The sequence below is a fragment of the Rhinatrema bivittatum genome, chromosome 3 (genome assembly GCF_901001135.1).
Source record: "Rhinatrema bivittatum chromosome 3, aRhiBiv1.1, whole genome shotgun sequence".
In the NCBI taxonomy this organism is placed as follows: domain Eukaryota; kingdom Metazoa; phylum Chordata; class Amphibia; order Gymnophiona; family Rhinatrematidae; genus Rhinatrema; species Rhinatrema bivittatum.
In genome coordinates, this window is record NC_042617.1 from 594,321,462 (window position 1) to 594,333,709 (window position 12,248).

Genomic DNA, 12,248 nt, shown 5'->3' on the forward strand with positions numbered 1-12,248 from the left:
TAAAATACCCTCAATCAACCAATTACCTAAAGTCCATTAAACAACTGCTAAACAATATGAAACTATGCCTAAACATGGATAAGACAGAATACATTCTACTAGAACGAAAATCCGCAACAAACAAAACCACCATCTCTAACACCATCAACACTTCAACCCCCAAACTCAGCAATACAGTAAGAGACCTCGGGATCTGGATCCACCCAGAACTAAACTTTAAAAAAACACATTTGCACAAAATAAAAGAAGGTTTCTATAAACATCTAACCTTAAAACACCTTAAACCCCTCTTAAACCCACAAAACTTCAGAACCATCCTTCAAACACTGATCTTCACATGTTTCGACTACTGCAACTCCCTCCTCCTGGGACTCCCCAAATCAACCATACATCCACTCCAAATACTGCAGAATGCAGCGGCAAGAATTCTAACCGGACGGAAAAAAACCAAGTACATCACTCCAACACTAAAAGCCCTACACTGGCTTCCCATCGAAAAACGAATTGAGTTCAAAGTGCTTACCCTACTACACAAATCAGTTTATGGAAAAGAAATCGAGTGGCTAAATGATGTAATATACCTATACACCCCACAACGCAATACAAGATCAACCAACAAAGCACTTCTGTCACTTCCCACAATCACCTCTGCAAACTCACATCAGTTTGGGAAAGAGCATTCTCACTAGCAGGGCCCCGCCTGTGGAATACCAAGCCAGAAAACTTATGAAAACAAAACAACATAAAACTCTTCAGAAAACAACTAAAGACATGGCTTTTTGAACAAACATATAGAGAAGGTATAGATTAATACATACTCCTCCTACACAACTGCCACCCTCTTCAATATATATCTTATACCTCTTTGCCATTTCATTTCTAATCTAGGCATCACTTTCTTCTTATATGCTGATGATATCCAATTACTAATCCCGATAACATCCACCAATGAAGAAGCCATACGCCACACAGTAAAACACCTCAAATCGATTAAAATTTTTCTGAACCAACTAAAACTATGTTTAAATATGAACAAAACTGAATGGATCCTAATAAAAAGAAACCACTCAGAACAATCTTCTCAAATGCCCTACATTCAAATTGACAACACCAACATCCAAATGAAGAATCCAATAAAAGATCTTGGTATCTGGCTAGACAATGAACTGAACCTCAAAAAATGCATAGCAACAAAAACAAGAGAAGGCTTTCACAAACTCCAGATTCTCAAACATCTCAAACCTCTACTGTTCCCGAATGATTTTAGAACTGTTCTTCAAACTCTCATTTTCTCAAGCCTTGATTATTGCAACGCAATTTTCATCGGTCTACCGAAATCCACACTGAAACCATTGCAATTACTGCAGAATGCCGCTGCACGAGTACTCACTGGCAAGAGGAAACATGATCACATCTCACCAACCCTTAAAAACCTACATTGGCTACCAATTTCACAAAGCATTAAATACAAGACTCTAGCCATTCTGCACAACGAAATTTACAAAGACAACAATTCTTCCCTAGATAATATGATTGCAATTCACAAATCACCCCGTTCTACAAGGACTACTGACAAATTGCAATTAATCATCTCCCCCTTATCTGCAAAACAATCCATTACTAGAAACAGCCTTCTCCATAGCAGGTCCTAAAGAATGGAACTCTATTCCACTTTACCTAAGTTCTACCAGAGACTCCAAATCATTCAAAAAAGAACTAAAAACATGGTTGTTTAGACAGTCATTCACAGACTAATCTGTATATCCTTTGTCTCTAATTGTCATCTCATACTGTCCTTACTAAGAATCATCTAAATTGATTTGTAAATTGTTTCCTGCTAATATGTTATACTCTGCCTCTGCTGAGATGTTAACTATCCACTTAGTTGTACTTGCGTTATAACTTGTTCTATGTATGATGTTGTTTTCGTTCTCTGTAAAGCGGAGTGAAGGCACTCAGCTATACTTCGGTATAAAAAAGACTCTAAATAAATAAAATAAATAAACATTAAGTCCACCTCAATCCCCTATTTTCTTGATACTATGTTCACAATTATTACATGCCCAACACAAACAGTATTAATTCCCCCCCCCATTGTTCCCCCCTATCTCCCCACTTTAATTTATTTCCATAATGCCATCAATTAACATGCTCTATTTAATATTCTGTGTTTACTCTGTCTACCTCCTGCTATTACCCGTTATAATGTAATCAGTTATTCTCGTTATATTGTATTCAGTTAATTTCCTCAGTTCTATGTATTCTGTTTTCACGTAAACCGTGGTGAAGGCTTGCTCCAAACTACGGTATATAAAAACTGTCAAATAAATAAATAAACTGTAGGAAGACTGGGCATCTATGGCAGCTGAAATGTCATGTGGACAAATGCAAGGTGCTGCATATAGCAAAAAATAACCCTTGCAGAAGTTACACGATGTTAGGTTCCATATTAGGAGCTACCACCCGAGAAAGAGATCTAGGTGTCATAGTGGATAACACATTGAAATTGTCAGCTCAGTGTGCTGCAGCAGTCAAAAAAACAATGTTAAGAATTATTAGGAAGGGAATGGTGAATAAAACGGAAAATCTCATAATGCCTCTGTATCGCTCCATGGTGAGACTGCACCTTGAATACTGTGTACAATTCTGGTCACCGCATCTCAAGAAAGATATAGTTGCACTAGAAAAGGTACAGAGAAGGACGACCAAAATGATAAAGGGGATGGAACATCTCCCCTATGAGGAAAGGCTAAAGAGGTTAGGGCTGTTCAGCTTGGAGAGGAGACGGTTGAGGGGGGGATATGATAGGTGTTTAAGATCATGAGAGGTCTAGAACGAATAGATGTAAATCAGTTATTTACGTTTTCGGATAATAGAAGGACTAGGGGGCATTCCTTGAAGTTAGCAAGTAGCACATTTAAGACTAATCGGAGAAAATTCTTTTTCACTCAATGCGTAATTAAGCTCTGGAATTTGTTGCCAAGGGATGTGGTTAGTGCAGTTAGTGTAGCTGGGTTTAAAAAAGGTTTGGATAAGTTCTTAGAGGAGAAGTCCATTACCTGCTATTAATCAAGCTGACAGCTAATAGGCACTGCTATTAATTGCATCAGTAGCATGGGATCTTCTTGGTGTTTGGGTAATTGCTAGGTAGGTGTAACCTGGATTGGCCTCTGTTGGAAACAGGATGCTGGGCTTGATGGACCCTTGGTCTGACCCAGTATGGCAAGTTCTTATATTCTTATAATCCTGCTGGGATTCTGCGCTTATGTTTGGTTGACTATAGTTATGGTTATCCATTTTTAATCAAGTTTTTCAATAGTATGTCCACAATGGATTTTGAAGAGTGTTCTTATGTTCTTACCTGTTCAACTCCATTCATGATTTTATAAACTTCTGTTGTCTCCTCTCTGCCATCTCTCTTCAAGCTGAAGTACTTCAATCTCGTTATCATTTTTGTTGCCTTTCTCTGCATCTTTTCTAGTTTTGCTTTCTTTCTTTTTTGAGAAACTGTACATGATACTTTTTTGAGACCAGTACTGTACATGATACTCAAGCTGTGGTCGCACAATGGAGTTATTACAGAGGCAATATGATATTGTTTGTTTTATTCTAAACTCTTTTTTTCTGATCATTCCTAACATTGTTTGCCTTTCTGATGACCGCTACCTTACACTGAGCTGAGGATTTCAAGGTTGTTTCCCTGAATAGTGACTCCTAATATGGAATCCAGTATTGTGTACCGCTAGTTGAGATTATTTTCCCCATGTGCATCACGTTGCACTTTTCCATATTAAATTTCATTTGCTATTCAGATGCCTAGTCTAGTAGTCTCGGGTCCTTCTGCGGTTCCTCACAATCTGCTGCTGTTTTAACAACTTTGAATAATTTGCTATCATCTACAGATTTGATCAATTTATTTGTTCCCTTTTCCATATCTTTTATGAATATGTTAAGCAGCATGGGTCACAGTACAGATCCCTTTCTTCATTTGGTAAACTGAAATTTTTTTCTTCCTGCTAAACCAGTTTTTACTAATGGGATTTCCTCCACGGCTGCTGGAGACAGAGGACACACCTTTCCCTTATGATGTCATCTTGAGCTATGAGAGGTGTGGTCTGAAGTAATTGCCAGTAGTCTCTGTCTCCAGCAGTTGCAGACACAAGACGATGTGGTTCATTCCTCCCAGGGCCAGGATTAAGCCATGACTTGGTTGTGCTTCTTGTGCTCCTGGAGCAAGAGTTGTATGGAATTGATTTCTCCAGTAGAGGTGCCTTCCAAAATCCCCCCCCCCCCCCCAAAAAAAAACAAACAAACAACAAAACCCCATAAGAGGCTTGGTTGAGCTTTTCCTCAGGCTGGATTCCTGTGCCCCTGGGGACCAGGTGGATCAGCCCTGTAAGGGGGTTCCTGGGTGTTTGAACTCAGGGGAACCAGTCAGTGCAGCCCAGGTATTGGGCTCAGGGGGTATGTCAATGTTTTTTTTTCCCTGCTGTCCTGTTCCTCCTGTCCCATCTTTGCCCTATAAGGGAAGCAGAACACAGATAGCAGTTCAGCAGCAAGGAGCACTCCTGTGGTAGCTCCCTTGAGGTGGTGAGTACTTGTCAGATGGAGGTGATGAGGCAAGGGTCGGGATCTCGGCACATAGCACTGGCAACTTAGCTGGAAAAATGGTGGGTAGGATGTGGCCATATTGGAAAGGAACTACTTATTTGGTTAACCTAGCTGATAAATGCTGATATTCGGACTTATCTGGTTATGATAGACCTGCTCAATAAGATGTCTAAAGTTAGGTGGATAAGACTTAACCAGCCAACTAGCAACATTTACAGGTTTATTCAGCAGCATATGCAGACAGAAGAGGTGCTGCTGAATATCCCTTGTAAATTAGATGGTTAACTCTTATCCGGTTAACTTACTTAGCTGTTTATCTTTCAATATCTAGTCCTGAATGTCTTCCCTCCTGTGATTGTCAAACTGGATTGCATTATTTATTTATTTATTTATTTATTTATTTATTTATTTATTTAACAGTTTTATATACCGACCTTCATAGTAAGTAACCATATCGGATCGGTTTACAATTAACAAGAATAAAAAACTGGGGTAACTATTCAAGTAAACGAAAGATAAACAGTAAGTAGGAATGAGTCAAAGTTACAATCAACAGGGAAGAGAACTTGGAAGCTTGCAACAAGCTGGAAAGAAGATAAGGCAGGAAATAAATATGAAGTGATGCCATAGGGCGTACGGGTTAAAGCTTAATGGTGCTTTAACCTGGGAGAGTCAGAGTCCATTCGTGAGTATAATCATCATAACGGGTAAGCGTGAAGGACAACTAGTGATTGTCTGGTGGGTCGGTGAAGGCTTGGTGAAAGAGCCAGGTTTTAAGTCTTATGATCACTATTGCTAAGTGATCCTACCACAGTAATCCATTTCAACAGGTTGTGTGTTCCACTGAGAACTAGGTCTAAAGTAGATCTCCCTCTTGTTGGGTTTTGAACCAGATGCTCCATGAAACTGTCATTTATGGCATCAAGATACTTAACCACCAATGAGACAATGACCCAATCAAAACTGGGATAATTGAAACTGGCGCTCCCTGCCAGTTTCAAGTATACTCTTCAGTCAGCTTCTGTTTTGAATCCCTATTGGCGTGCCCTCCCGATGCAGCCCGAGGCGAAACACGGGACCGTGTCGGGGGACGCCTGTAAGATGTATGTTGTATAAACCAGTGGAGTTGCCTTATTGAATTATTAAAACTTTCAACATTTGATCATGTTGGAGTTTCTCTTCAGGATTGAACATTCTCTCTGCACTTTGTGTGTTTGGTGATAATTGAAATCTCCCATTATTATTGTGTTGCCAAATTTTATTTGGCTTTCTAATTTCTGCTAGCGTTTATCTGGTTTTTCTTCTTGCCCAGTGGATGATATACACACCCACTGGTGTACTCTTACCTGTTGCACGTGGAATTTCTATCCATAAGGATTCCACAGAGCACTTTGTTTCCTGCAGGACATTGATCCTGGTCTTGACTGTATGCTGGGGTGGCCAACTCTGGACTTCAAGAGCCACAAACAGGCCTGGTTTTTAGGACCTCCACAATAAGAATATTTTCATACAATGGGTACTCGCATATATCATGACAGCTGGCTCTTACCAGGACGCTGTAAAGTCCTATCTAGGCGATGTCTGAGGTCTGTTACCTTCGCGTCAGACAGGTAAATTTCCAAGCAATTCTCATGTCTACCAGTCACCCAGATATCTACATTCCTATCCAATTGCCAAGTACAACAGCAGTCCTAGCCCTTACCTTCTGGGTACGCGCTACTCTTCTGCATGGTGGTACGCGCTACTCTTCTGCATGGTGGTGCGCGTTACTCTTCTGCATGGTGGTGCGCGTTACTTGCTTCCTGAGACGCTGTGCAGCCCAATCATCTCTTATTACATGCTAGCATAGTAAATGACAGCAGATAAAGACCCAAATGGTTCATGCAGTCTGCCCAGCAATATGTTTAGGGCTGTAACAGCTGTCTGTGAAATAATCAATGCATTTAATGTAAAATGATTAATGTATTTAAAGGTTTGAAAGTAGACGCAGGGAAAACCAGATTTAAGATGAAGGACAAACCTTTTAACATCCAATGAATGTGAACATTTTGCTCCGTTTGGAATTGACATGAAAGTAGCTTATTCAGCAATCTTCCTGCAAAACAAAACTGTGTTAATAGTTTAAAAAATCCAACAGGATATTCTGATAACATTTCCTGCAAATAGTGACATTCATATGTTGTCTGTCTGGGCAGTCGCTGGACAAACCAGCCTCCTTCCCTGTCACAGACTGACTCAAAAGGCAGTGCCGTGCCCCCTCCAACCTGGGGTCCTAGGCAGCCCCCTTCCCAGTGTCTCCTGCATGGACCAGCAGAGCTTCCTAACTGGGGGAATGGGTAAATAAGCAGCTTTATCTCCTTGAAATTAATAAAGCAGAGTGAGAAGGGGGTTGTAAAGAATTTATTTTGTATTAACAGTTTTTGTTACTGATGATGATTAACAGATTATCCCATAAGATTCTTAGTTGCACAACAGTCGCTATTTTTGATCCTGCAATGCAAGCTGTTTTCAAGTGCGATTCAGATTGGTTTCCTGCAATATTTTTTCCATTTTGTCTGGTTTTTTTGTGTTGGTTTTCTGATTTGGTTTGGATTTTCTTGCTTTGTGTACAGATTTCTCTGTAGGATATGAGTCACAAATGGAAGCAAGAAGACACGTCATTGACAAGATGAGTGTCTAGCAGTTTAGTCATCTCCCAGGCACATCTGTTTCTATTTAGCATAAGAGCAGTCCCGTTTGTAGTTGCCTGTGGAGCTTTCACGTCTTGGCAGCTGGATGCCAGGGCTGTTTCTGTTGCGAGGAAGAAGTAGAACTGCTCAGAGTAGCGTGCGTAAGCCTATCCCATGCTGAGTGGCGTAATTTGGAGACCTGTGCGCCCCTGATCAGCACAACTGTTTTGGAAGGACCGTATTTCATTTTGGTTCAGAAATGGTTGGGTTTTTTTTTTTTCCCAATCTGGTCTGCAAAAGAGATTTGTGCACCTCATTGGGATTTTATGAAAACTGCCATTTTCTTGTAGCATAGTCCCCTCTGCAGACTGATCTAACACCCTCCCTGGAGACGCTTAACCTCCTACGACAAAGTGGCGGTGAGAAGCATCTAAAATCTCAGTGCATGAATTGTGAAAGAGGTATTCCTGGGGTATTAACGCCTCACAGTTCAACCAACTGTGCTTATTGTGAAACACAGAACCGTGCATATAGCGAATAATTACATTCACCTCCGTAGGAATTATCTGACAGATAACATGGAAAGTCTTGACCATGCCAATGTATCACTCAGTAAAGGATTACTCAAAGGCATTACTACAATCGCTTTGTGCAACGTGAGTAAATAATTTAAACATAACATGTGTAGTTACGGAGAGTGCAGGAAACCAGTGGAAAGATGCCGATCCAGAAATGGGTAAATTCCCTTAACTCTGTCTCTCTGTGTAATTTGTCTAGCTTCAGTTGTTATGTGAGACACAACTGAAGTGGCCATGATAGATGACAGCAGTACAAAGCAAGGCCTGTCATGTGATTGTCTCTACCTACCTTGAGCTACTGTGCAGTGCAGATTGCACATTCTGTGAACTGCCTGTGACATCAAAACTAGTGATGTGGAGATTTGATTAGAATAGGCATGCAAAATGCCATTGCTTTATTCCTTCAAATACTGAAGGGTTCTTTATTACTTCTTAGAAGGTTTAGCACCCATCTTTCAGACTCATCACGAAGCAGCCGCTTCTGTCTCTGCATCCATGAAGGCTTCCTGTGCTAGTCCAGATGTTTTGAAAAGTATTGGGCAAGGAGACTGATGTTTCCAATGTGTGATTTGGCAATAATTAACACTTGCAGTGCTGACCTTTTTGAACGCTTACAGTCTTGTGGTTTATAAAACTCTTGCCTTACATGTTTGCTTTTGCTTTGTCCTCAGGAAATGGAAGGAATTTTAGAATCTGAAAGTCATAATAAAAATAAATCTTCGGGGTTGTATTTGTAGTTTTGGGGGTCCTTTGCTAATGGGGTAGGTACATTTAGTTTTGTTTTATTGGCTTTCTGTGGCACGGATTTTACCACAGCAGTGTACCAAGCGACAGAAGGAAGATAAATACTCATCTAAGTTGCAGCTTACTGATTCAGGTTTTGACTCATGCTGGAAATCTGTTCCACTGAATCTTATAAGCAGCAAAAAAGCCTTAGCTGGCTATAGCCGCACTCCTTTCAAAAGGGTTGTTCAATTTTACCTGCAATATGATTTAAATAAGCAAGGCCCTGCAATACCTTAAAAAGTCAGCTGTGTGTGTGAGTTAGAGGACACCATTCATGAGCTTTAGATTTTGATCACGAGTTGTCACTAGATAAAGCTCAAATCAATTTGTGGGCTACACAAAGCAGGACCTGGCACAGGGGACAATTTCCGGAAATGCCTGCTCGTGTCCATGTGCGTGCAGTTCCCGGTGCATGCATATGGATGTGCTGATTTTATAACATGCATGTGTCAGGGTGCACACGTTATAAAATGTGTGTGCATACTTCGGGCATCATGTGCAGTTCCCAGCGCATGCACATGGATGTGCTGATTTTATAACATGCATGTGTCAGGGTGCACACGTTATAAAATATGATCCCCGCGTGCAGATGCATGCCGGATTTTAATGTCTGCACACGCATGTGCGGGCGGGTGGCCTGTCCAGTGCACAACGGGGGGAGGGGAATTTTTGAAAAATATATGCGATGGGCTGGTCCCCAGTCTGCTCTGTAGTTGGAGCTTCCCTATACCCCATCCTACTCTGCCTCACTTTTCCCCTCTCTGACCCCTAAAACCCCTTTCCCTACCTTTGTTCTCTTTACTTCTAGTTGGTCTGATTAGATGAAGTAAGTTCCGCGCGTCTGATTTTTCTGCCCCTGCCCCACCCGTTTTTGATGGCCTGGCACCCGCACGGCCTGGCCACGTGCGTATCCCCCAGCTTTTATGCACATCGGGCTTATAAGATTTGGGCGACAATGTGCAATGTCTCCCACAAATGTGTCCCAGCCTTCTGCGCTGAACCTTTTCTGAAATTTGGCAGGAGACCTGTGTGTTTTCATTTTCAATTCCACTGCGTTAGATGGATTCTGGAGTGATGGGAATGACACTAACAAATGTGAGGGAGAGACTCAGTCACCGAGCAGTGATGACGCCTGCTGTTTAAATCTAGGGCCTGTTACTGCTCGAGTTCCCTTGCTGCAATGACTAAAATTAAGTTGGGAAGGGATATAAAGTTCGGGGGGAGGTGGGGGAGATCACCAGGTACTTGCAAATGGAGATTTAGTTTTGATTGAGCTGGGAGCTAAGAGGAGCAGAAAGAAAACTCCTGGGTGAAAAACCCTGGATCATGACTTCTCTCTTAGTTTTGATTTTTGTGGAAAAGCATATGAATTGTTATAGCTGCTTGCAGGGAGCTTGGGATAGGAAGCCTCCTTTGCTACTAATACCTTAATAGTGACTAAATGCCAACTGGTGGTACTGAAATCCTCTCCTCCTTGTGGACCCCATAAAACATCCTCTCTGCAATGTCTGGACCCATCTAATGTGCCCGATAGACGTCTTGCACCTTTTTGACTTGCTAAGTTTTGAACGCTATACTGTGATCTACATGCACAGCCAGCATGCACCGCGTGTACTGACGCTCTATGGAGGGCAGTGGAGCATTAGACTCCCTGTAGGCCAGTGAAAACTGTGATCCAAAATGAGCACAGTGCAGAATGAGCAGAATTTAAAAAAATGATTTTAGAACCCTGGACAGAGGAAATCACAGATTAAAAGCTGCAGTAGACTTTCTGAATTTCCTAGCGAGTAGCCAGATGGACTGAGGACCAATGAGTTATGTGCTCCCCTGCCAGCAGATGGAGATGCAGTCATAAGAACATAAGAACATAAGAAAATGCCATACTGGGTCAGACCAAGGGTCCATCAAGCCCAGCATCCTGTTTCCAACAGTGGCCAATCCAGGCCATAAGAACCTGGCAAGTACCCAAAAACTAAGTCTATTCCATGTAACCATTGCTAATGGCAGTGGCTATTCTCTAAGTGAACTTAATAGCAGGTAATGGACTTCTCCTCCAAGAACTTATCCAATCCTTTTTTAAACACAGCTATACTAACTGCACGAACCACATTCTCTGGCAACAAATTCCAGAGTTTAATTGTGCGTTGAGTAAAAAAGAACTTTCTCCGATTAGTTTTAAATGTGCCCCATGCTAACTTCATGGAGTGCCCCCTAGTCCTTCTATTATCCGAAAGAGTAAATAACCGATTCACATCTACCCGTTCTAGACCTCTCATGATTTTAAACACCTCTATCAAAGCCCTAGATCTACCTAGATCTACCCCTGCAGTGACCTCAGCCCTTCAGTATCTCTCTGTCTCCTAGCAGATGTGGACAAGCTTTCCCTTTCTGGATTGCAGTACTCTTTAGAAGAGGAAATTTGACCTTTAAATCGGAGAAAGATTGAGCCCCGCTTTCCTGCGATGATACCTTAAGGTCCCTCCCCCAGTTGAGAATTCCTGAGGCGATTTCTGAGATCCCTCAGAGGTGCACCTTGGTCCGGTAGCTACTTTGCTGCTGAAGCAGATGAAAGGCAACGGGAGCAGGAAGCCAAGTGCAACAGTGACGGCCAAACCCCCCCCCCCCCCCCAGCTGGAGACTGCTTTGTACTCAGCCGGTAAGCGCTGAGCCCAGGTAAGTAAAGAGAGAGAGAGGATTCCTTCTGATTCAAAGACATGGAGGAGCTTTGGTAAGTCCTTCCTCCAGTCTCCTTGCTCAGTGCACCATACTGACGACTTTCCTGATGCCATTAGGGTAAGGGAAAGGGGGTTTCCCAGCGGGTTGAGCGGCCCCCCCCCCCCCACCGATGGGCTAGGCCCTGCTTCAGGCTCGGTAGGTACACTGCATGGTAGGCCGCGACGGCGCCATCTTGCATGCTGTTTTCTCTCCATTGCCCTCCATAGAGCGTCAGTACACGCGGTGCATGCTGGCTGTGCATGTAGCATCACATGTATGTGCGCACATACCTGTGGGCGTGCGCATCAGCTTACGTGCATCTGTACAGGATCTGTGCGCACTTGATTTCAAGCGCTGGCCGGCTGAGCACACAGTTACTTTTCATAATTTATTTATTTTTATTTATTTATTTAGTGATTTTTATATACCGTGGCACGTATAGATATACATCACCTCGGTTTACAGTAAACAATAAATTAGCAAAAGGCTTTACATATAACAGGATTTACAGAGTGTAAACAAATGAAAGCAACAGGCTTTACATAAATAACTGTTTTCAGAAGAACATAATATAACTCCTTAACTATAATGAACAAATGAATATTCTAATTCAATAACGAAGCAGGAGAGCAAATATGTAATTAACCTGTTAAAGGCCTATTCCAATGTCGAGTTAATGTCGAGATAATGGTTCCAGCAGCAAAGAAGTATAAGTGACGCTCTTTGTGCTGCTTGCCATATTAGGGCTACCTAATCTGACCTCAGTTCTTACCTATGTCAGCATTGTGAGGAAGCCCAGGGAGGTATGGATTCCCAGAACTTTTCTAAGTCCGGCTCATCCCATTCAGAGGATGGGTCAGCCACAATCTTAACTGGTTGCACCCCAGAA

General features: G+C 42.1%; 1 protein-coding gene across 4 annotated transcripts in view; it reads left to right on the top strand.

Moving 5' to 3' along the window:
- The window catches only part of SNX9 (sorting nexin 9), a 264,145-nt gene that overhangs the window by 65,581 nt on the left and 186,316 nt on the right, over window positions 1-12,248 (top strand). The window lies entirely within an intron of this gene.